We start from the raw sequence: 25,187 nt of genomic DNA, 5'->3' as shown, positions 1-25,187 counted from the left end.
GAGGAGCCTGGAGCATGATAGAGTTCCTGTAAAATGGCTCAAGCTGCCCATCATGCAGGTACCTGTCTTAGGACAGGGGGAAAAGAGGACTTTGCTAAACAGCGTCAAGCAGCAGAGACCTCATAGGTCAGCGCTAGTTGGAAAGGTTTACAGACCTCACCTGGGAGAGGGATTCCCCAATTGCCTCCAAGCCAGCCGGACCTTAACTACACCTGTACCTGGTACCCTGGACTGAGGCCTGCTACATCTACAGTAAACCAGGTAAAGACTTTACAACTTGTGTCCTCCACTTGTTCATCAGTATACACCATCATCGCCACACACCTTAGGACCCCTGGGGACCCCGCTTCACCTGTGGGAAGCGTTACCATCATTGCTGTGACAACATCCCCCAGAGGACCCCTTAAAAGCAACGTTGGTCCCCCTATTGACCAAATACCACAGGTGGCATCACGACCACCTGAAGAAGACGGTGTATGTCGTTGAAACGCGTTGTGGCTCAACTCAAGCTGGTGTCAAAGTCCTTTTTCCTGTGCTTCTAGGACCGGCTTTTTCTTCTATAACCTGCTATTATATTCTCTATTGGGGGTGCCTGGCTGGAGCTGCGGGGACTCGGCTGTCTACCTTCCCGTTCCTGGGACTACTGCCAGTGCTCTACTTACAAACCGCCAACTATTGATCCATATATGCAATTCCTTGGTGACAGGAGAGGCATTCTGCCCCCTGGATTGACTGATGAATGGGGCAGGAGTGACGTCATGTCAGTGAGAAGCCTGGAGACATTCGGCCTCACTGCTGCGGCATTCATCATGCTTCATGGATCAGTGATCCAGGGAAGATGAAAAGACAGCCAGAAGCAGGAGAAGATATCATTGGGAACTGCTAGACTGCACTCCGTGACCCAAGGAGCTGCAGCTGCGACAGGTAAGTATGTCCATTTTTTTTGTTCTAGGGTGATACTACTCCTTTAAGGCCGGCCAGATGAGACACTGGGTGAGCTGCTGAAAAGGCAGCCACAGGAATCCCCAGCAAATTGGGGTCCTGTATATTTTACCCGCAGGTATGTTCAACCCTAGATGTTTTGATCCCTGCATGTTGACCCCAAAAGTTGAGGGTGAAACATCTGGGGTCAAAATGTTAGGTGCGAAACATCAGATGGTGACACATCCAGGGACAAAATGCTGTAGGAGAAACATTTGGGGATGAAACATCCGGGGGTGAACTGCTGGGGGCAAACTGCTGGGGGCGAATCATTGATGACGGACGGGAAATCATGAACCACAAGTTTACAAACATCCGGGGGCGAACTGCCGGGGGTGAACTGCTGGGGGTGAAACTGATGATGGACAGGAATTCATGAACCACAAGGGTACAAACATCCGGGGGCGAACTGCTGGGGGTGAAACATTGATGATGGATGGGAATTCATGAACCACAAGGGTACAAACATCCGGGGGTGAACTGCCAGGGGCAAACTTCTGGGGGCGAAACATTGATGATGGAAAAGAATTCATGAACCACAAGGGTACATGGAGCAGCCCCCAAACGCAGGACGGCGAGGTACTCGATACCGGGTCTCTCGGTTCTGAGGATGTCACGGTGGCCTGACCTGGTCCGTGGTCCTGCTAAGGGGTGCCCAATAAAAGGTGTAGGTGGTGGTGTAAGTCGCAGTAAATAATGAGGACACAGGGTTGCAGTCTCTTTACCTCTTTACTGAAGGCTTTGGCATCCGCAATCCAGAGCACTGTTAACTGGGCTGGCTGAGACTGGCCGGTCCGAGGGCACATCCAGAGTTCCCTTTGCAGGAGGAAATCAGTGCCTACCTACTAGCGCCTGGGTGTTGTAGTACTTCCCTGCTGAGCACCACGGGATAGTCCTCACAACTGTCGTGTGTGTTTCTGTTCTTTCTCTCCGTCCCCCAGATGATATGGATAGGACGCACCCGTATGACGGGGTAGGCCTGGAGTTATTTTATAGGGACCCTAGAGATGCCCCTCTCCCACAATTGCCTCCGTTGTCTTCATTAGGTGATTTAGGTGAGGCAGCCAACCTAAAATTAACTGCCCTGCCGTTGGTTTGAAGTAATGCGTAGAGCCCAATACTTCCTCGGCGTTCCGGCCACCGGCTACGTGCCTCAGTAGGATGTTGCCGATCTCGGGGCATGACTCCTACTGGTTCTATCGCCTTTGTGCTGTGATCTTGTTTCTCACTTCTCCACAATATACTTTGCTTCGTGTCCTTTCTTAAGATGCCGCCGCAATGAAGTGCAGGCGCGGCTCCGTAACGATCTGTCCTTTTCGCTAGGCCTCTGCCAGGATCCCACCCCTGACAGGGACTCCCAAGGATCTTCCCAAGCAACCTCTTCTCTCACTAGATGTTACCTGGGCAAAACCCAGTCAGCTTCTCCCTAACTTCCTATCCAACCCCCAGTTTTACCAGAGTGTGAGGAGTGGCCTAATACATAGAACCGTTTGCTCCCCCTGGTGGCCAGAGTGTGAAGTGTAATGTGTGACTGTGATACCTGGTCAGGTGAACTCCTTTAATGCCATCAGACGTACCATCACTCCCCTTAGTGGCGGAGCGACAGTACTGCAACTACCAGGACTCTGGGGTGCTGCACTCAAACATCTGGGGGCGAACTGCCGGGGGCGAACGGCTGGGGGCAAAATATTGATGATGGACTGGAATTCATGAACCACAAGGGTACAAACATCCAGGGGCGAACTGCTGTGGGCAAAACATCCGGGGGCCAAATGCTGGGGAAACATTGATGACGGACAGAAATTCATGAACCACAAGGGTGCAAACATCTGGGGCGAACTTCCGGGTGCGAAACATCCAGGGGTGAACTGCCGGGGGCAAAACATCCAGGGGCCAAATGCTGGAGATGAAATGTGCGGGGGCAAAATGCATCCAGGGGCAAACTGCTGGGGTGAAATGTGCGGGGGCAAAATGTACCCAGGGACAAACTGCTGGGGGCCAACTGCTGGGGGCCAACTGCTGGGGGTGAACTGCTGGGGGCGAACTGCTGTGGGCGAAATGTGCGGGGGTGAAATGTGCGGGTGCAAAACATCCTGGGGGCCAAAGGCTGGGGACGAAATGTGCGGGGGCGAAATGTACCCGGGGCGAACTGCTGGGGGCGAAACATCCTAGAACCACTGCCTGCAGCATCCTTCAGCATGACTGGTTTGGCAGTGGGTCAGTAATGGTGTGGGTTGGCATTTCTTTGGAGGGCCACACAGCCCTCCATGTGCTCGCCAGAGGTAGCCTGACTGCCATTAGGTACCGAGATGAGATCCTCAGACCCCTTGTGAAACCATATGCTGGTGCGGTTGGCCCTGGTTTCCTCCTAATGCAGGACAATGCCAGACCTCATGTGGCTGGAGTGTGTCATCAGTTCCTGCAAGATGAATGCATTGGAGCTATGAACTGGCCCGCCCATTCCCCAGACCTGAATCCAATTGAACACATCTGGGACATCATGTCTCGCACCATCCACCAACGTCTCGTGGCACCACAGACTGTCTAGGAGTTGGCGGATGCTTTAGTCCAGGTCTGGGAGGAGATCCCTCAGGAGACCATCCGCCGCCTCATCAGGAGCATGCACAGGCATTGTAGGGAGGTTATACAGGCACATGGAGCCCACACACACTACTGAGCATCATTTTCTTGTCCTGAGGCATTTCCACTGAAGTTGGATCAGCCTGTAACTTCATTTTCCACTTTGATTTTGAGCATCATTCCAACTCCAGACCTCCGTGGGATATTAGTTGTGATTTACGTTGATCATTTTTAGATTTGATTGTTCTCAACACATTTCACTATGTAATGAATAAAGATTTACAACTGGAATATTTCTTTCATTGATATCTAGGATGTGGGATTTTAGTGTTCCCTTTATTTTTTTAAGCAGTATATACAGTGCCTACAAGTAGTATTCAACCCCCTGCAGATTTAGCAGGTTTAATAAGATGCAAATAAGATAGAGCCTTCAAACTTCAAACAAGAGCAGGATTTATTAACAGATGCATAATTCTTACAAACCAAAAAGTTTTGTTGCTCAGTTAAATTTTTATAAATTTTAAACATAAAAGTGTGGGTCAATTATTATTCAACCCCTAGGTTTAATATTTTGTGGAATAACCTTTGTTTGCAATTACAGCTAATAATCGTCTTTTACAAGACCTGATAAGGCCGGCACAGGTCTCTGGAGTTATCTTGGCCCACTCCTCCATGCAGATCTTCTCCAAGTTATCTAGGTTCTTTGGGTGTCTCATGTGGACTTTAATCTTGAGCTCCTTCCACAAGTTTTCAATTGGGTTAAGGTCAGGAGACTGACTAGACCACTGCAACACCTTGATTTTTTGCCTCTTGAACCAGGCCTTGGTTTTCTTGGCTGTGTGCTTTGGGTCGTTGTCTTGTTGGAAGATGAAATGACGACCCATCTTAAGATCCTTGATGGAGGAGCGGAGGTTCTTGGCCAAAATCTCCAGGTAGGCCGTGCTATCCATATTCCCATGGATGCGGACCAGATGGCCAGGCCCCTTGGCTGAGAAACAGCCCCACAGCATGATGCTGCCACCACCATGCTTGACTGTAGGGATGGTATTCTTGGGGTCGTATGCAGTGCCATCCAGTCTCCAAACGTCACGTGTGTGGTTGGCACCAAAGATCTCGATCTTGGTCTCATCAGACCAGAGAACCTTGAACCAGTCAGTCTCAGAGTCCTCCAAGTGATCATGAGCAAACTGTAGACGAGCCTTGACATGACGCTTTGAAAGTAAAGGTACCTTATGGGCTCGTCTGGAACGGAGACCATTGCGGTGGAGTACGTTACTTATGGTATTGACTGAAACCAATGTCCCCACTGCCATGAGATCTTCCCGGAGCTCCTTCCTTGTTGTCCTTGGGTTAGCCTTGACTCTTCGGACAAGCCTGGCCTCGGCGAGGGTGGAAACTTTCAAAGGCTGTCCAGGCCATGGAAGGCTAACAGTAGTTCCATAAGCCTTCCACTTCCGGATGATGCTCCCAACAGTGGAGACAGGTAGGCCCAACTCCTTGGAAAGGGTTTTGTACCCCTTGCCAGCCTTGTGACCCTCCATGATCTTGTCTCTGATGGCCTTGGAATGCTCCTTTGTCTTTCCCATGTTGACCATGTATGAGTGCTGTTCACAAGTTTGGGGAGGGTCTTAAATAGTCAGAAAAGGCTGGAAAAAGAGATAATTAATCCAAACATGTGAAGCTCATTGTTCTTTGTGCCTGAACTACTTCTTAATACTTTAGGGGAACCAAACAGAATTCTGGTGGGTTGAGGGGTTGAATACTAAATGACCCTCTGAAAAGACTTTTCACAATTTAAAAAAAAAATAAACAAAGAAATAACATTCTTTTTTGCTGCAGTGCATTTCACACTTCCAGGCTGATCTACAGTCCAAATGTCACAATTCCAAGTTAATTCCAAATGTGTAAACCTGCTAAATCTGCAGGGGGTTGAATACTACTTGTAGGCACTGTATATATATATATGCATGCTCGAGGTAGGCCTCTAAAAATTTTTAATATGGGCATCAGAAACACCCTTAAAAAATTCATAGCGAGCATGGAGGGGAGGAGGAAGAGGATGACACAAAAAGATGAAATCATGTTTGGGTGGGAAGGAGTGCATGTGAATAGACCACAAAAAAAACAAAAAAAAAAACACTGACTTTGAGTTTATGCTCTGCTGGTGTCATCTGGTGGTGTAGAGAATTCTGGCCCTATCCAGCCCTTGTTCATTTTGATAAGAGTGTGCCTGCATTTTCAGTTAATAGGCAGATGCGCCTTTTGGTTTTAATACCACAGGTGGCACTAAAAACCTGCTCTGGCATAACGCTAGCGACAGGGCAGGCCAGGACCCCAAGGCATAGAGAGACAGTTCATGTCATGTGTCTAGGTTGGATAACCAATAGTTGTAAGGCACAGAAGAATCATGGAGGACACTGGTATGGTCAGCAAGTAACTTCTTCAGCATCTTCCAAAACTTTTCCCTCCTTGTCAGAGTACACCACGCATCAGGGCATGGGCTATGGGAGGTTCTGAGAAAACAGTCCCAGATTTTTGATAGTGTTCCCCTTCCTCTGCTGCATTTTGCGGTCTCTAGTACACTTTAAATACATTCTACTTTGTATATTGTCACAGTGATGGGGTCTTGAGTGCTTTTAGCATTTATACCGCCATATGGTGCTTTACCTGTTACCCTCTGTTGTCCATTCATCTTTTCTGTGCTGTGTTTATGTTATGTTATTTTGAATATTTAATAAACTTACAAGATTTTATGGGATATTTGACTGCAAGTCTGTGATGTTTTGCACTTTGTAGTGTGCAGTTTTTCCCGATTATTGTCCTGATGTACATGCATTGTGGCACTAGAGGGATTTTGTTATTATCTAGTGGCTCTTATGGGTGTCTAATCTATGCATGTAATATGTGTGTAACAACTGTATTTTGCATTTTGTATGTGTCTACCTCATCTCTACTCCTTGGTTGTCCAAAGAACTGTGACCTTGGCTGCCAGCGTTGTCAGATGGGATGTTTTTCATTATTTTTCAACTAGAGCCTTCTGATACTGCAACATTTTATTAGACCTCTCCACCACAGGAAGGAGAAAGGTAAAGTTCTCCTTGTAGCGAGAGTCTAGAAGGGTGATCAACAAGTAATTAGTGCTGGCCAAAATGCGTACACCGCAAGGGTCACGGGAAAGGCAGCTTAAGATAAACTCAGCTATGTGTGCCAGACTGCCAACAGCCAAGACTTCCCTGTCCCCACCAAGAGGACAACAGTCCATGTTGTCCTCCTCCTCCTCATCTTTAGGACATCAACGCTGAACAGACTGGATGAAAGGGGTAGTGTAAAACCGTCTGTAGAGCAGGCATCCAGCTCCTGTTTCTGCTTCTCCTCATTATCACCCAATCTGCATTGAGAAGATGAGATGAGGCTGGGCTGTGTAATATCACTCAGTATGGTTTCTTGCTACATCTCAACTTGCTCCGCCTGCAACGCTTCCTCTTTAATTGTGAGCAGCGAGTGTTTCAGTAGACAGAGAAGTGGAATATTGACACTGATTATGGCATTATTGCCGCTCATCATTTTAGTTGAGTCCTCAAAGTTTTGGAGAACTGCACAGATGTCAGACATCCATGCACACTCATCAGCTCTTATGTGCAGAGGCTGACCGGAATACCGACATGCATGGTGTAGCTGGTATTCACCTACTGCCCTCTGCTGCTCACAAAGCCTTGACAACATATGTATCGAGTTCTGTTATGTTGGGCTGGTGGTTAGGAGCACTAGAAATGACCAGATGAGCAAACTAGCAATACAGGACGAGCTCTGGGAAGTGGGAGCTCTGCTGACCGCAACCCCTAATCCTATCACAACAACTAGAAATAGCCGTGGAGCGTTCCTGACTCTGCCTAGACGCCTCTTCACAGACTAAGAACTAACTACCCCTAAAGGTAGAAAATACAGCCTACCTTGCCTCAGAGAAATTCCCCAAAGTAATAGGCAGCCCCCACATATATTGACTGTGAGTTAAGATGGAAGTCACAAACACAGGAATGAAATAGGTTTCAGCATAGGAGGCCAGACTTAACTAAACAGACAGAGGATAGAAAAGGTATCTTTGCGGTCAGCATAAAAAACTAACAAAAAACCACGCAGAGTGTGCAAAAGAAACCACCGCACCGACTCACGGCGCGGTGGTGCCACTCTGCATCCCAGAGCTTCCAGCTAACAAGATTAAATCATAATAGCAAGCTGGACAAAAACACAGTGGTAACAAATAAGCTAGCAGGGACTTTGCTTTTGCTGAATTAGACAGGTCATCTGAAAGATCCAAGAGAACAGAACCAGTACTAGGACATTGACAGCTTGCATCAAGTAAAGATCTAAGAGGAGTTAAATAGAGCAGCCAGCCAAGGCCTGAACGAGATCAGCTGGAGAAGGAATCTCAGAACCAGCAGCTCCACTCACAGCCACCAGAGGGAGTCCATGAACAGAACTCACCGAAGTACCATTCATAACCACAGGAGGGAGCTCGAGAACAGAATTCACAACAGTACCCCCCCTTGAGGAGGGGTCACCGAACCCTCACCAGAGCCCCCAGGCTGCTCCGGACGAGTCAAATGAAAGGCACGAACAAGATCGGCAGCATGAACATCAGAGGCAACTACCCAGGAATTATCCTCCTGACCATAACCTTTCCACTTGACTAGGTACTGAAGTTTCCGTCTCGAAATACAAGAATCCAAAATCTTTTCCACCACATACTCCAACTCCCCCTCAACCAACACTGGGGCAGGAGGATCAACGGAGGGAACCATAGGAGCCACATATCTCCGCAACAACGACCGATGGAACACATTATGGATGGCGAAAGAAGCTGGAAGGTCCAAACGAAATGACACAGGATTAATAATTTCAGAAATCTTATAAGGACCAATGAAACGAGGCTTAAACTTAGGAGACAAAACCTTCATAGGAACAAAACGAGATGACAACCAAACCAAATCCCCAACACGAAGTCGGGGACCAACACAGCGACGGCGGTTAGCGAAACGTTGAGCCTTCTCCTGGGACAATGTCAAATTGTCCACTACGTGAGTCCAAATTTGCTGCAACCTGTCCACCACAGAATCCACACCAGGACAGTCCGAAGGCTCAACCTGCCCTGAAGAAAAATGAGGGTGGAAACCAGAATAACAGAAAAAAGGCGAAACCAAAGTGGCCGAGCTGGCCCGATTATTAAAGGCGAACTCAGCCAAAGGCAAGAAGGACACCCAATCATCCTGATCAGCAGAAACAAAACATCTCAGATATGTTTCCAAAGTCTGATTGGTTCGTTCGGTTTGGCCATTTGTCTGAGGATGGAAAGCTGAAGAAAAAGACAAATCAATGCCCATCTTAGCACAAAAGGACCGCCAAAATCTTGAAACAAACTGGGAACCTCTGTCCGACACGATGTTCTCCGGAATGCCATGTAAACGAACCACATGCTGGAAAAACAATGGAACCAAATCCGAGGAGGAAGGCAATTTAGGCAAAGGTACCAAATGGACCATCTTAGAGAAGCGATCACAAACCACCCAGATAACTGACATCCTCTGAGAGACAGGGAGATCTGAAATAAAATCCATGGAAATATGCGTCCAGGGCCTTTTCGGGACCAGCAAGGGCAAAAGCAACCCACTGGCACGAGAACAGCAGGGCTTAGCCCGAGCACAAGTCCCACAGGACTGCACAAAAGAACGCACATCTCGTGACAAGGAAGGCCACCAAAAGGATCTAGCCACCAAATCTCTGGTACCAAAGATTCCAGGATGACCAGCCAACACCGAACAATGAACCTCAGAGATAACTCTACTAGTCCATCTATCAGGGACAAACAGCTTCTCCGCTGGGCAACGGTCAGGTCTATCAGCCTGAAACTCCTGCAGCACCCGCCGCAAATCAGGGGAGATGGCAGACAAAATTACCCCCTCTTTGAGAATACCAGCCGGCTCAGGAACTCCCGGAGAATCAGGCACAAAACTCCTTGAAAGGGCATCAGCCTTCACATTCTTAGAACCCGGAAGGTACGAAACCACAAAATTGAAGCGGGAGAAAAACAGCGACCATCGAGCCTGTCTAGGATTCAACCGCTTGGCAGACTCGAGATAAGTCAGATTCTTGTGATCCGTCAAGACCACCACGCGATGTTTGGCTCCTTCAAGCCAATGTCGCCACTCCTCAAACGCCCACTTCATAGCCAACAACTCTCGATTACCCACATCATAATTGCGCTCAGCCGGCGAAAACTTTCTAGAAAAGAAAGCACATGGTTTCATCACAGAGCCATCAGAACCTCTTTGAGACAAAACAGCCCCTGCTCCAATCTCAGAAGCATCCACCTCGACCTGAAACGGGAGCGAAACATCTGGCTGACACAACACAGGGGCAGAAGAAAAACGACGCTTCAGATCCTGAAAAGCCTCAACGGCCGCAGAGGACCAATTGACCACATCAGCACCTTTCTTGGTCAAATCAGTCAATGGTTTAACAACACTGGAAAATTAGCGATGAAGCGACGGTAAAAATTAGCAAAGCCCAGAAATTTCTGAAGGCTCTTCACAGAAGTAGGCTGAGTCCAATCATAAATGGCCTGAACTTTAACAGGGTCCATCTCGATAGTAGAAGGGGAAAAAATGAAGCCCAAAAATGAAACCTTCTGAACTCCAAAGAGACATTTAGACCCCTTCACAAACAAGGAATGAGCACGAAGGACCTGAAACACCATTCTGACCTGCTTCACATGAGACTCCCAATCGTCCGAAAAGACCAAAATATCATCCAAATATACAATCATGAATCTATCCAGGTACTTTCGGAAGATGTCATGCATAAAGGACTGAAACACAGATGGAGCATTAGAAAGCCCGAATGGCATCACCAAGTACTCAAAATGGCCCTCGGGCGTATTAAATGCTGTTTTCCATTCATCGCCCTGTTTAATACGCACAAGATTATACGCCCCTCGAAGATCTATCTTGGTGAACCAGCTAGCTCCCTTAATCCGAGCAAACAAATCAGACAGTAGCGGCAAAGGGTACTGAAATTTGACGGTGATTTTATTAAGAAGGCGGTAATCTATATAAGGTCTCAGAGAACCATCCTTCTTGGCCACAAAAAAGAACCCTGCTCCCAACGGTGACGACGACGGGTGAATATGCCCTTTCTCCAAGGACTCCTTTATATAATTCCGCATTGCAGCGTGTTCTGGCACAGATAAATTGAACAGTCGGCCCTTCGGAAACTTACTACCAGGAATCAAATTAATAGCACAATCGCAATCCCTATGAGGAGGTAGGGCACTGGATTTGGGCTCCTCAAATACATCCCGGTAATCTGACAAGAACTCAGGGACTTCAGAAGGATGGGAAGACGAAATAGACAACAATGGGACATCCCCATGTACCCCTTGACAACCCCAACTGGATATAGACATTGATTTCCAATCCAATACAGGATTATGGACCTGTAGCCATGGCAAACCCAAAACGACCACATCATGCAGATTGTGCAACACCAAAAAGCGAATATCCTCCTGATGTGCAGGAGCCATGCACATGGTCAATTGAGTCCAGTACTGAGGCTTATTCTTGGCCAAAGGTGTAGCATCAATTCCTCTCAATGGAATAGGATACTGCAAGGGCTCCAAGAAAAAACCACAGCGCCTGGCAAACTCCAAGTCCATCAAATTCAGGGCAGCGCCTGAATCCACAAATGCCATAACAGAATAGGACGACAAAGAGCAAATCAGAGTAACGGACAAAAGAAATTTTGGCTGTACCGTACCAATGGTGGCAGACCTAGCGAACCGTTTAGTGCACTTAGGACAGTCAGAGATAGCATGAGTGGAGTCACCACAGTAAAAACACAGCCCATTCTGACGTCTGTATTCTTGCCGTTCAGCTCTGGTCAAGGTCCTATCACATTGCATAGGCTCAGGCTTCTGCTCAGAAAACACAGCCAAATGGTGCACATTTTTGCGCTCACGTAAGCGTCGATCGATCTGAATGGCCAAGGACATAGACTCATTCAGACCAGCAGGCGTGGGGAATCCCATCATGACATCCTTAAGGGCTTCAGAAAGACCCTTTCTGAAAATTGCCGCCAGGGCACACTCATTCCACTGAGTAAGCACAGACCACTTTCTGAACTTCTGACAATATACCTCCGCTTCATCCTGACCCTGACACAAAGCCAGCAAAATTTTCTCTGCCTGATCCACTGAATCTGGTTCATCATAAAGCAATCCAAGCGCCAGAAAAAACGCATCTACATTACGCAATGCAGGATCTCCTGGCGCAAGGGAAAATGCCCAGTCTTGAGGGTCGCCACGTAGCAAAGAAATAATGATTTTTACTTGCTGAATGGGGTCACCAGGGGAGCGGGGTTTCAAAGCAAAAAACAGTCTACAATTATTTTTGAAATTCAGGAACTTAGATCTATCCCCAGAAAATAAATCAGGAATTGGAATTCTGGGTTCTAACATCGGGTTCAGAATTACATAATCTTGAATGCTTTGTCCCCTTGCAGTGAGTTGATCCACACAAGAGGACAGACCTTGAATGTCCATATCTACACCTGTGTCCTGAACCACCCAGAGGTTAAGGGGAAAAGAAATACAAAACACACTGCAGAGAAAAAAAAATGGTCTCAGAACTTCTCTTATCCCTCTATTGAGATGCATTAACACTTTGTAGGCCAGCTGTACTGTTATGTTGGGCTGGTGGTTAGGAGCACTAGAAATGACCAGATGAGCAAACTAGCAATACAGGACGAGCTCTGGGAAGTGGGAGCTCTGCTGACCGCAACCCCTAATCCTATCACAACAACTAGAAATAGCCGTGGAGCGTTCCTGACTCTGCCTAGACGCCTCTTCACAGCCTCAGAACTAACTACCCCTAAAGGTAGAAAATACAGCCTACCTTGCCTCAGAGAAATTCCCCAAAGAAATAGGCAGCCCCCACATATATTGACTGTGAGTTAAGATGGAAGTCACAAACACAGGAATGAAATAGGTTTCAGCATAGGAGGCCAGACTTAACTAAACAGACAGAGGATAGAAAAGGTATCTTTGCGGTCAGCATAAAAAACTAACAAAAAACCATGCAGAGTGTGCAAAAGAAACCACCGCACCGACTCACGGCGCGGTGGTGCCACTCTGCATCCCAGAGCTTCCAGCTAACAAGATTAAATCATAATAGCAAGCTGGACAAAAACACAGTGGTAACAAATAAGCTAGCAGGGACTTTGCTTTTGCTGAATTAGACAGGTCATCTGAAAGATCCAAGAGAACAGAACCAGTACTAGGACATTGACAGCTGGCATCAAGTAAAGATCTGAGTGGAGGTAAATAGAGCAGCCAGCCAAGGCCTGAACGAGATCAGCTGGAGAAGGAATCTCAGAACCAGCAGCTCCACTCACAGCCACCAGAGGGAGTCCATGAACAGAACTCACCGAAGTACCATTCATAACCACAGGAGGGAGCTCGAGAACAGAATTCACAACAGTGTTCCAATGTGTGTTGACATCGCTCTCCAGTTGGTGAACTGGAAGTAGCAAACACTACTGCAGCACAAAAGTGTGGAGACAACTGTAGCTGACTTAAGAAAATAGGCACACACGCGGCATACTTTCACAAGTAGCTCAGGCAGATCTGGGTAGGTTTTGAGAAACCACAGAACCACTGATTTGAGCACACGGGCCAGGCATGGTATGTGTGCATGGTTGCAAAGCTTCAGAGCTGCCACCAGGTTACCATGGCCAATGTTGCAAATGGCCTTTTTATGATTAACTGGACTGTATTTAAAAAAGCACCAAGCTCAGGAACACCTAACCCTTGGCTTGGCAACTTCACCTGTGTTGGTGCTCTGGGGAACAGTTGTCTGCCTTGTGTCTCTGGCCACCCCACTGCCTCTTCCTGCCTGTTTTGGTGTTGCGGACCCTTCCCCTGTGCGCTGCTGTTCTCGCTCTATATGTCACCTACCCAGGTGTGGTCAGTGACTTCTTCATTCACCACTTTATCTTCCACTTCCGTACTCTTGTACTTTTCCTGACTTGCTGACATAACAACACCACTTTTTAGCAATTGTGTCTCATTATCCACCTCTTGTGACAGTAATAGCATTTTCCTACCATCACCTTTTTGAGAATGTGACTGCTCAAATACTTGGGCATTGCTACATGCGATCTCCTCATGTTCCGCTTGAAAGGGGCAGGGGGAGAGGCCAGAATCTGTAAAAGGAAATGTGAGCAGCTCTTCGAAGTGTCCAGGTTGAGATCATTAGTCTCCAGGCACTCGGCATGGTGGGAGAAAAGAGGCTCAGGGTGAGGATTATGTGGTCCAGGAACATGGCTACTAAGACTGGACCGTGTGGAAGACAGGGTGGTGCTGGCAAAGTGACTAGAAGCATTATCTGCTATCCATCCAACAATCTTTTCACACTGGTCTGGCTTGAAGAGTGGTGTTCCACACACCCCTACAAAGTGGGACAGGAAACTAAATCAACATGATGTGTGTGTTTGTTGTGCTCCCGCGGCAGGGACAGTTTCACCTTGCCCTATGGCTCAGCCTCTGCACTCACTATCAGCATCATGTCCACTTCCCTGTCCCTTATCATGTGCCTTTCCTATTTTAAATTAGGCTTGAGAAAGGCTCATTTGTAGCCGAAACGTCGCCCAGACATGTGGGTTGATTAAAATCCTGCACATTTTTCCACTGAAACAATGGAGTGCTGCCTCTTTCTTGGAATTCTATGAAGTTTGGATAATCATTGGACAGATTGTCTAGGGGCCTTGCACCCGAAGATAAGTATTTCTACTGTGCTGTTCCTTTTTTTGTTTCTAGATATATCTATAGATAGATGGTTATATATATCTATAGCTAGATGCATAGATATATCTATAGATGGATGGATAGATATATCTAGATAGATGGATAGATAATACCAAGCCTGATGTTTAGTAATAAACATAATAAAATGGTACATAAAGAATTAAATAAAGACACACACACACAAAATCTGCTTAGGCTGGGGTCATACTTGTGAGAAACTCGCCCGAGTCTTGCACCTCAGTAGCCGGCACTGAAATACATGCATCTGCACACCCCAATCCCGAGTGCTGGCGGTAGTGCCGGGTATTGATGCAAGAGACTCGTGCGAGTTTCTCACAAGTGTGACCCCGGCCTTAAACGCAATATCTGTTTAATTTATGAAAAAATTGAAAAAAAAATATGGCGTGGGCTCCTGTGGCATTTTTTGCGCCAGAGAAAGCCAGCGACTAGGGGCTGATGTTTATAGCCTTCGAAGGGGTTAATACCCATGAATCTTCCCAGGCTATGAATATCAGCCCGCAGCTGTATACTTAGCCTTTCCTGGCTATTAACCCCTTCATGACCCAGCCTATTTTGACCTTAATGACCTGGCCGTTTTTTGCAATTCTGACCAGTGTCCTTTTATGAGGTAATAACTCAGGAACGCTTCAACGGATACTAGTGGTTCTGAGATTGTTTTTTCGTGACATATTGGGCTTCATGATAGTGGTGAATTTAGGTCGATAATTTTTGCGTTTATTTGGGAAAAAATGGAAATTTGGCGAAAATTTTTAAAATTTCGCAATTTTCAAATTTAGAATTTTTATTCTGTTAAACGAGAGAGATATATGACACAATATAGTTAATAAATAACAATTCCCACATGTCTACTTTACATCAGCACAATTTTGGAAACAAAATTTTTTTTTGCTAGGAAGTTATAAGGGTTAAAATTTGACCAGCGATTTCTCATTTTTACAACAAAATTTACAAAAACATTTGAAGTCTTTGAGGGGTCTATATGGCTGAAAATACCCAAAATTGACACCATTACAAAAACTGCACCCCTCAAGGTACTCAAAACCACATTCAAGAAGTTTATTAACCTTTCAGGTGCTTCACAGCAGCAGAAGCAACATGGAAGGAAAAAATGAACATTTAACTTTTTAGTCACAAAAATGATCTTATAGCACCAATTTTTTTTATTTTCCCAAGGGTAAAAAGAGAAACTGGGCCCCAAAAGTTATTGTGCAATTTGTCCTGAGTACGCCGATACCCCATATGTGGGGGGGGGACCACTGTTTGGGCGTACAACAGGGCTCGGAAGGGAAGGAGCACCATTTGACTTTTTCACTGAAAAATTGGCTCCAATCTTTAGCGGACACCATGTCGCGTTTGGAGAGCCCCTGTGTGCCTAAACATTGGAGCTCCCCCACAAGTGACCCCATTTTGGAAACTAGACCTCCAAAGGAGCTTATCTAGATGCATAGTGAGCACTTTGAACCCACAGGTGCTTCACAAATTGATCCATGAAAAAGAAAAAGTACTTTTATTTCACAAAAAAAATATTTTAGCCTCAATTTTTTCATTTCCACATGGGCAACAGGATAAAATGGATCCTAAAATTTATTGGGCAATTTCTGCTGAGTACACCGATACCTCATATGTGGGGGTAAACCACTGTTTGGGCACACGGCAGGGCTCGGAAGTGAAGGAGCGCCATTTGACTTTTTCAATGAAAAATTAGCTCTAATCGTTAGCGGACACCATGTCGTGTTTGGAGAGCCCCTGTGTGCCTAAACATTGGAGCTCCCCCACAAGTGACCCCATTTTGGAAACTAGACCTCCCATGGAACTAATCTAGATTTGCGGTGACCACTTTAAACCCCCAAGTGCTTCACAGAAGTTTATAACGCAGTGCCGTGAAAATAAAAAAATCATTTTTCTTTCCTCAAAAATTATTTTTTAGCCCGCAATTTTTTATTTTCACAAGAGTAACAGGAGAAATTGGACCCCAAAAGTTGTTGTCCAGTTTGTCCTGAGTACACTGATACCCCATATGTGGGGATAAACCACTGTTTGGGCACACGTCGGGGCTTGGAAGGGAAGAAGTGACTTTTGAAATTCAGACTTTGATGGAATGGTCTGCGGGCATCATGCATCATGTTACGTTTGCAGAGCCCCTGATGTGCCTAAACAGTAGAAACCCCCCACAAGTGACCCCATTTTGGAAACTAGACCCCCTATGGAACTTATCTAGATATGTGGTGAGCAGTTTGAACCCCCAAGTGCTTCACAGAAGTTTACAACGCAGAGCGGTGAAAAGAAAAAATCATTTTTCTTTCCTCAAAAATGATGTTTTAGCAAGCAATTTTTTATTTTCACAAGGGTGACAGGAGAAATTAGACCCCAAAAGTTGTTTTCCAGTTTGTCCTGAGTGCGCTGATACCCCATATGTGGGGGGGAACCACTGTCTGGGCACATGTCGGGGCTCGGAAGGGAAGTAGGGACGTTTTGGAATGCAGACTTTGATGGAATGGTCTGCGGGCATCATGTTACGTTTGCAGAGCCCCTGATGTGCCTAAACAGTAGAAACCCCCCACAAGTGACCCCATTTTGGAAACTAGACCCCCCCAAGGAACTTATCTAGATATGTGGTGAGCACTTTGAACCCCAAAGTGCTTCACAGAAGTTTACAACGCAGAGCGGTGAAAAGAAAAAATCATTTTTCTTTCCTCAAAAATTATGTTTTAGCAAGCAATTTTTTATTTTCGCAAGGGTAACAGGAAAAATTGGACCCCAAAAATTGTTGCCCAGTTTGTCCTGAGTATGCTGGCACCCCATATGTGGGGGTAAATCACTGTTTGGGTGCACGTCGGGGCTCGGAAGGGAGGCAGCACCATTTGACTTTTTGGTGGCGCCATGTTGCGTTTGGAGACCCTTGATGTGCCTAAAAAGTGGAAACGCCTCAATACTAACTCCAACACTAACCCCAACACACCCCTAACCCTAATCCCAACTCTAGCCATAACCCTAATCACAACCCTAACCCCAACACACCCCTAACCGCAACCCTAACCCCAGCACACCCCTAACACTAATCCCAACCCTAACCCTAATCCTAACCCTAATCCCAACCCTAACACCAACACACCCCTAACCCTAACCCTAACCACAAGCTTAATCTTAATCCTATTTCCAACTCTAGTCCTAATTCCAACCCTAATTCTAATTCCAACCCTAACCCTAAGGCTATAAGCCCACATTGTGGATTCGTGTGAGATTTTTCCGCACCATTTTTGAAAAATCCGCAAGTAAAAGGCACTGCGTTTTACCTGCAGAATAACCGCGGATTTCCAGTGTTTTTTGTGCGGATTTCACCTGCGGATTCCTATGAGGAACAGGTGTAAAACGCTGCGGAATCCGCACACAGAATTGACATGCTGCGGAAAATACGACACAGCGTTTCCGCGTGGTATTTTTCGCACCATGGGCACAGCGGATTTGGTTTTCCATAGGTTTACATGGTACTATAAACCTGATGGAAAACTGCTACGAATCCGCCGGGGCCAATCCACTGCGGATCTGCAGCCAAATCGGCACCGTGTGCACATAGCCTAATTCTAACCCTAACCCTAGTTCTAACCCTAATTCCAACCCTAACCCTAACCCTAGCCCTAACCCTAGCCCTAGCCCTAACCCTTACCCTAGTGGGAGAAAAAATATATTTTCTTTATTTTATTATTGTATGGGGGTGATAAAGGGGGGGTTCATTTACTATTTTTTTTATTTTGATCACTGTGATAGGTTTTATCACAGTGATCTAAATGTACCTGGAACGAATCTGCCGGCTGGCAGATTCGGCGGGCGCACTGCGCATGCGCCCTGTTATGATCTGGTGGCCTAGGAGCGGCATGAGACGTACTCTGGAGAATGTGGTAACTGTACTGACTGCAGACCCTGGACTTAACACCACAACTAGAAGTAGCCGTGGGATTTACCTACCAATCCTAGACACCTCGACACAGCCAGAGGACTAATTAACCCTATAGATAGAAAAGGGAAAACTATCTTGCCTCAGAGAAAATTCCCAAAGGATAGGCAGCCCCCCACAAATATTGACTGTGAGAGGAGAGGAAAAAACATACACAGGCTGAAAACAGAATTTAGCAAAGGAGGCCAATCTAGCTAAAATAGGAAAGATAGGACAGAGAACTATGCGGTCAGTATTAAAATACTATGAAATGTCCACCAGACCACCACAGATAATGCAAAAACTCCACATCTAACTAAAGACATGGAGGGTAAATCTGCCTCTCCAGAGATTCCAGCTTGGCTGCATAAATCCTTACACAGATAAAGCTGGACAAGAAAAAACATGCAATGCACTGAACAATGAGGCCCACAAAATGTGAGCAGAAAAACAAGCAGAACTTATCTTGTAGAAATGAACTGCAAGCAGGAGCGACCAGGAAGGGATGTGAATCCTCCAGAAACAATGAACAACTGGCACTCACTAAAGGGTGAAGCCAGACTAAATAGCCCCGTCCGAAGTGGACGCACCTGATGACTGCTGTGAAGGACAAACAGCAGCACTACCACTTATAACCACCGGAGGGAGCCCAAGAGCAGAACCCACAACAGAATTCACAACAGTACCCCCCTTGAGGAGGGGTCACCGAACCCTCACCAGAGCCCCCAGGACGATCAGGACGAGCCAAATGGAAGGCACGAACCAAATCGTCAGCATGAACATCGGAGTCAACAACCCAAGAATTATCCTCCTGGCCATAACCCTTCCACTTGACAAGATACTGAAGCCTCCGTCTTGAAAAACGAGAATCCAAGATCTTCTCCACAACACACTCCAACTCCCCATCAATCAACACCGGGGCAGGAGGATCAACAGAGGGAACAACGGGCACCACATATTTCCGCAACAAAGATCTATGAAAAACATTACGGATGGAAAAAGAGGCTGGAAGGGCCAAACGAAAAGACACTGGATTGATAATCTCAGAAATCCTATAAGGACCAATAAACCGAGGCTTGAACTTCGGGGAAGAATCCTTCATAGGAACATGACGAGAAGACAACCAGACCAAATCCCCAACCCGAAGCCGGGAACCCACACGCCGACGACGGTTGGCAAAACGCTGAGCCTCCTCCTGAGACAACACCAAATTGTCCACAACATGAGCCCAAATTTGCTGCAACCTGTCAACCACAGAGTCCACCCCAGGACAATCAGAAGACTCAACCTGCCCTGAAGAAAAACGAGGATGAAACCCAGAATTACAAAATAATGGTGAAACCAAGGTAGCAGAACTAGCCGGATTATTAAGGGCAAACTCGACCAATGGCAAGAAAGCCACCCAATCATCCTGATCGGCAGACACAAAGCATCTCAAATAAGTTTCCAAAGTCTGGTTAGTTCGCTCGGTTTGGCCGTTTGTCTGAGGATGAAATGCGGAAGAAAAAGACAAATCAATGCCCAGCTTAGCACAAAAGGACCGCCAAAACCTAGAAACAAACTGGAAACCTCTATCGGACACAATATTCTCCGGAATGCCATGCAAATGAACCACATGCTGAAAAAACAACAGAACCAACTCAGAAGAGGAAGGCAATTTAGGCAAAGGTACCAAATGAACCACCTTAGAAAACCGGTCACGGACCACCCAGATAACCGACATCTTCTGGGAAACAGGAAGATCCGAAATAAAATCCATAGAAATATGCGTCCAAGGCCTCTCAGGGACCGGCAAAGGCAAAAGCAACCCACTGGCGCGGGAGCAACAAGGTTTGGCCCGCGCACAAGTCCCACAGGACTGCACAAAAGAACGCACATCCCGTGACAAAGAAGGCCACCAAAAGGACCTACTAACCAAATCTCTGGTACCAAAAATCCCAGGAATGCCAGCCAACACAGAACAGTGAACCTCAGAAATCACTTTACTAGTCCATCTGTCAGGAACAAACAGTTTCCCCGCTGGACAGCGATCAGGTTTATCAGCCTGAAACTCCTGAAGAACCCGTCGCAAATCAGGTGAGATGGCAGAAAGAATCACCCCCTCCTTCAGAATACCAACCGGCTCAAGAACCCCAGGGGAATCAGGCAAAAATCTCCTAGAGAGGGCATCAGCCTTAACATTCTTAGAACCCGGAAGATACGAGACAACAAAATCAAAACGGGAGAAAAACAGGGACCATCGGGCCTGTCTAGGATTCATCCGTTTGGCAGACTCGAGGTAAATCAGATTCTTATGATCGGTCAAGACCCCAATACGGTGCTTGGCCCCCTCAAGCCAATGTCGCCACTCCTCAAATGCCCACTTCATAGCCAACAACTCACGATTGCCGACATCATAATTGCGTTCCGCAGGCAAAAACTTTCGAGAAAAGAAGGCACACGGTTTCATCAAGGAACCATCAGAATTCCTCTGAGACAAAACGGCCCCTGCCCCAATCTCAGAAGCGTCAACCTCAACCTGAAAAGGAAGAGAAACATCCGGCTGACGCAACACAGGGGCAGAAGTAAATCGGCGCTTAAGCTCCTGAAAGGCAGAAACAGCCTCAGAGGACCAATTCATTACATCAGCGCCATTCCTCGTCAAATCGGTCAGGGGTTTAACCACACTGGAGAAGTTGGCAATGAAACGGCGATAAAAATTAGCAAAGCCCAAAAATTTCTGAAGGCTCTTCAGGGATGTGGGCTGGATCCAATCATGAATGGCCTGAACCTTAACCGGATCCATTTCTATAGATGATGGAGAAAAAATGAAGCCCAAAAAAGAAACTTTCTGTACTCCAAAGAGGCACTTAGACCACTTCACAAACAAGGCATTATCACGAAGGACCTGAAATACCATCCTGACTTGTTTCACATGAGACTCCCAATCATCTGAAAAAATCAAAATATCATCCAAATATACAATCATGAATTTATCAAGATAATTCCGAAAAATATCATGCATGAAGGACTGAAACACAGATGGGGCATTAGAGAGTCCGAAGATTTTCAAAATGGCCCTCGGGTGTATTAAACGCAGTTTTCCATTCGTCACCCTGCTTAATACGAACAAGATTATATGCCCCTCGAAGGTCAATCTTAGTAAACCAACTAGCCCCCTTAATCCTGGCAAACAAATCAGAAAGCAAAGGCAAAGGGTATTGGAATTTGACCGTGATCTTATTCAAGAGGCGATAATCAATACAGGGTCTCAAGGAGCCTGTTGTGTATCCGCTTTTTGGGCTCCCCTGGTGGTTGCTGGTGGTACTGGTGACTTGTTTGCACTTTGCTGCTTCTGTTCACCTGCTTCCATCAGTGTTTGGGAGTTTCCTATTTAGCCTTGCTCTCCAGTCATTTCCTTGCCGGTCATCATTGTAACCAGAGCCTTCGGTTGCATGTTCCTGCTACTAGTCTGCTGATCAGCTAAGTGGACTTTGTCCTTTTGTTTTGTACCTTTTGTCCAGTTTGTAGAGAGAGCTATGGGTCACGGGGGCCCAAAAGAACGACCAAAAAATCCCAATGTAAAAAATATATCAACTTTATTAATACATAATAGTACTGAGAACATAACATATAGGAAACAGGTGAGGCACAGTGCCGCAGGGTGTGCACAGACACCACCACAGGAGCATACTAAGGGGGCACGGAGCCGGGATAAAACCATGTACCCATCAAAAGAACAAAATTACTATTAGTAAAGTACTGCATAGTGTGTCATATTAAATGCCCTGATGAGACACTGCTGAAGATCCAACAGCTATATAATGAACAGCAGACCAGAATGCCAAGGTATAATAAATGTATATTACCTCAAAGGGCAGATGGGTAGAGTGTATCCGGGGTCCGTGCGCCCTCCCCGACGCACATTTCGGTGAAAAGACCTTCCTCAGGGGGATTACTAAGGGGAGTCAGATGTGCCGTTTTATAGATGCCCGCGACCGGAAGTAACCGGAACGAAACCGGAAGTGATTCATTGTTGCTATGAAAACGGGGATATACATATCCCATGATAATGGTATCGAGCGCTACAAGGCAGCTTGTACCCGATCATACCAGACACCAGCAAGTGCGTCGCACATCGCCACGCACCGAGCCGGCACAGGGCCCTGTGTCGCTCGGCGGTGAGCGTGTAGCGGCGCAAGCGCAGTGCAAGGCAAGTGAGAAAATAGCCGCGCATGCGCAAAGGAACTTACAGGTACGACGCCGCCATGTTGGAAGAGGGAAACATCAATGCAAGCTACAGCAACAAAAATACAGGCGGTAACAGGGCACGCATAATATAAATGGATATCAAAAGATGACATATAAACAACATAATAAACAAAAAATAGAATAAGTATATAAATACACAACAACATATAATGAATGTGCAGATATGAGCAATATATACCGGACACAAAGAAAAAAGGGACCATCATTCGATCTTAACAATTGCGGCCATACATAATATACATAGAGACATATATGATGTATTACATGCATAAATTGATCAAGCACAAAAGAATATGGATGAAGCCTAATAATAATCTATATATTTAGCTACAAAGCTTATAATCAATTCAGGATATTCAATCCATAAAAGGCTCCATAATATGTCAGAACGTTTGACTTATAGCATTCATGCAGGAAAGGCCATCAAGATGACAGAGGGTCCGAAGTTAGAGATTGTCCACATATCGACATCCACGTAACAGACATGAGGTGAGACACGAAACAGCACAACTAAACCTAAATATAAAGTGAATAGAGCAATAAAAAATTATTAGGAACACCATATATGATAAAAAGTTAAAAACAACAAAACTAGACTGAAGCGGTATCCTGCACAGATGTGCAGCAGGCAAAGATCACAGAAAGGACGAGAAATTAAAATGCTCATTAAGGCCCCGTGGATGGACCGTGCCAAGTGTCCAAATCCATCGGGACTCTAATTGAGAGAGGCGCTGAGAAATGTTACCCCCCCGAATACCCAGATCAATTAAATCAATGCCTTTCACACGCAAACCTCTGCTGTTACACATATGATGCAACTTAAAATGTTTTGGTATTGTTTTCAGGAGGGATGCGTCCTCCTGTTCACTGGCCGCCTCTATGCCACGCACGTGCTCCCTGACCCGCACCCTCAGTTGGCGTGTCGTGAGGCCAACATAGATCAGGGAGCACGGACACGTGGCATAGTAAATGACATTCTTAGACTCACAGTTTATTGACTTTTCAATTTTGAAGCTGTTATGCCCAGAAGAGTCAACAAATGAGTTACTATGCTCAATATTTCTACAGGCGACACAGTGTCCACAAGGCCTACAGCCACTCCTGATAGGAATATCATTAAGGAATGTACGAGGGGGCATACTTTCGTAGTGACTACGTATTAGCCGATCCCGCAGGTTTTTTGCACGGCGGAAGGTAATAGCAGGCCTCTTGGGGATAATTTTGGCAATAGTTTTATCGGTCATCAAGATGGGCCATGCTTTCGTGAGGGCAGCACGCACCGACTCGGATTGGGTGCTAAAGTTGGTGACAAACCTTATCATATTTCTATCCTTAGTGTCAGTACGGGCCTGATATAGTAAAGTATCCCTGTTTGACCACTTAGCCCTATGATAGGCCCTCTTGATAGACCTACGGCTATACCCTCTTTCAAGAAACCGCTGACTAAGTTTCTCCGCCTCAGCCTCAAACAATACCTGGGTGGAACAAATACGTCGAAGGCGCAAGAACTGGCCCACGGGTACGGCGCGGATCATGTGGGCAGGGTGCGAGGAGGAGGCATGTAGCAGCATATTGGTGGATGTGGGTTTACGGTAAATGTTAGTACCAATTTTACCATCGGGCTCTCTACGTAAAGTTACGTCGAGGAACTCAATTACATTGTGATGTTTTTTGACAGTGAGACGAATATTAAGATTGTTCTTATTGACTCCCACAAAAAATGAATCTAAAGACGAAGAGGTACCCTGCCAGATGAGAAAGACGTCGTCGATGTACCGCGCCCAGAGCAGGACGCAGTCCACCGACGACGGCCGCTCATCTGACAGGAAGAGGTCCCTCTCCCACAGCCCCAGGAACAAATTAGCATATGAGGGGGCAAAGGCCGCCCCCATAGCCGTGCCCTGGAGCTGGAGGTAGAGGGACCCCTTAAAAGTAAAAAAATTATGAGTGAGAGTGAATTCTAACAACTCTAACACAAGAGCCCTGAAGCTGGGGGAGTGGTCGGACATTGCCAAGAAAAATTGGACTGCCCGTAATCCATCATGGTGCCTGATGTTAGTATATAGAGATTCGACATCAGCTGTCGCTAGAAGGGTGTCCGGATCAAGGGAAAGACCATCAACCGTCCGGAGCAGCTGTGTCGTATCTTTAAGGAAGGAAGGAAGACCCACCACCAATGGTTGTAAAATGGAATCAATCCATTTATTTATCTTCTCCAGGAAATTCCCCCGTCCTGACACTATTGGGCGACCTGGGGGGACATGGATGTCTTTATGTATTTTGGGGAGGAGGTACAGGGTAGGAATGGTGGGCTCTTTAACCACCAAAGCTGCCGCCAGTTCTTTCGTGATCACCTCATCATCAACAGCTGCAGAGAGGATGGTAGAAAGTTGTGTACAATAGGCGGACAAGGGGTTAAATGTAAGTTTTTTATAGCAAACAGAATTTTTGAGTTGATGAAAGGCCTCCCGTTCATACATCATGGTAGGCCAAATGACAACATTACCCCCCTTGTCCGCCGGCTTGAACACAACACCTGGAAGCTGCTGCAAATGGCGCAGCCGCTGT

This window comes from Ranitomeya variabilis, chromosome 5 (genome assembly GCF_051348905.1).
Source record: "Ranitomeya variabilis isolate aRanVar5 chromosome 5, aRanVar5.hap1, whole genome shotgun sequence".
Lineage (NCBI taxonomy): Eukaryota > Metazoa > Chordata > Amphibia > Anura > Dendrobatidae > Ranitomeya > Ranitomeya variabilis.
This window is presented reverse-complemented; position numbering follows the sequence as displayed.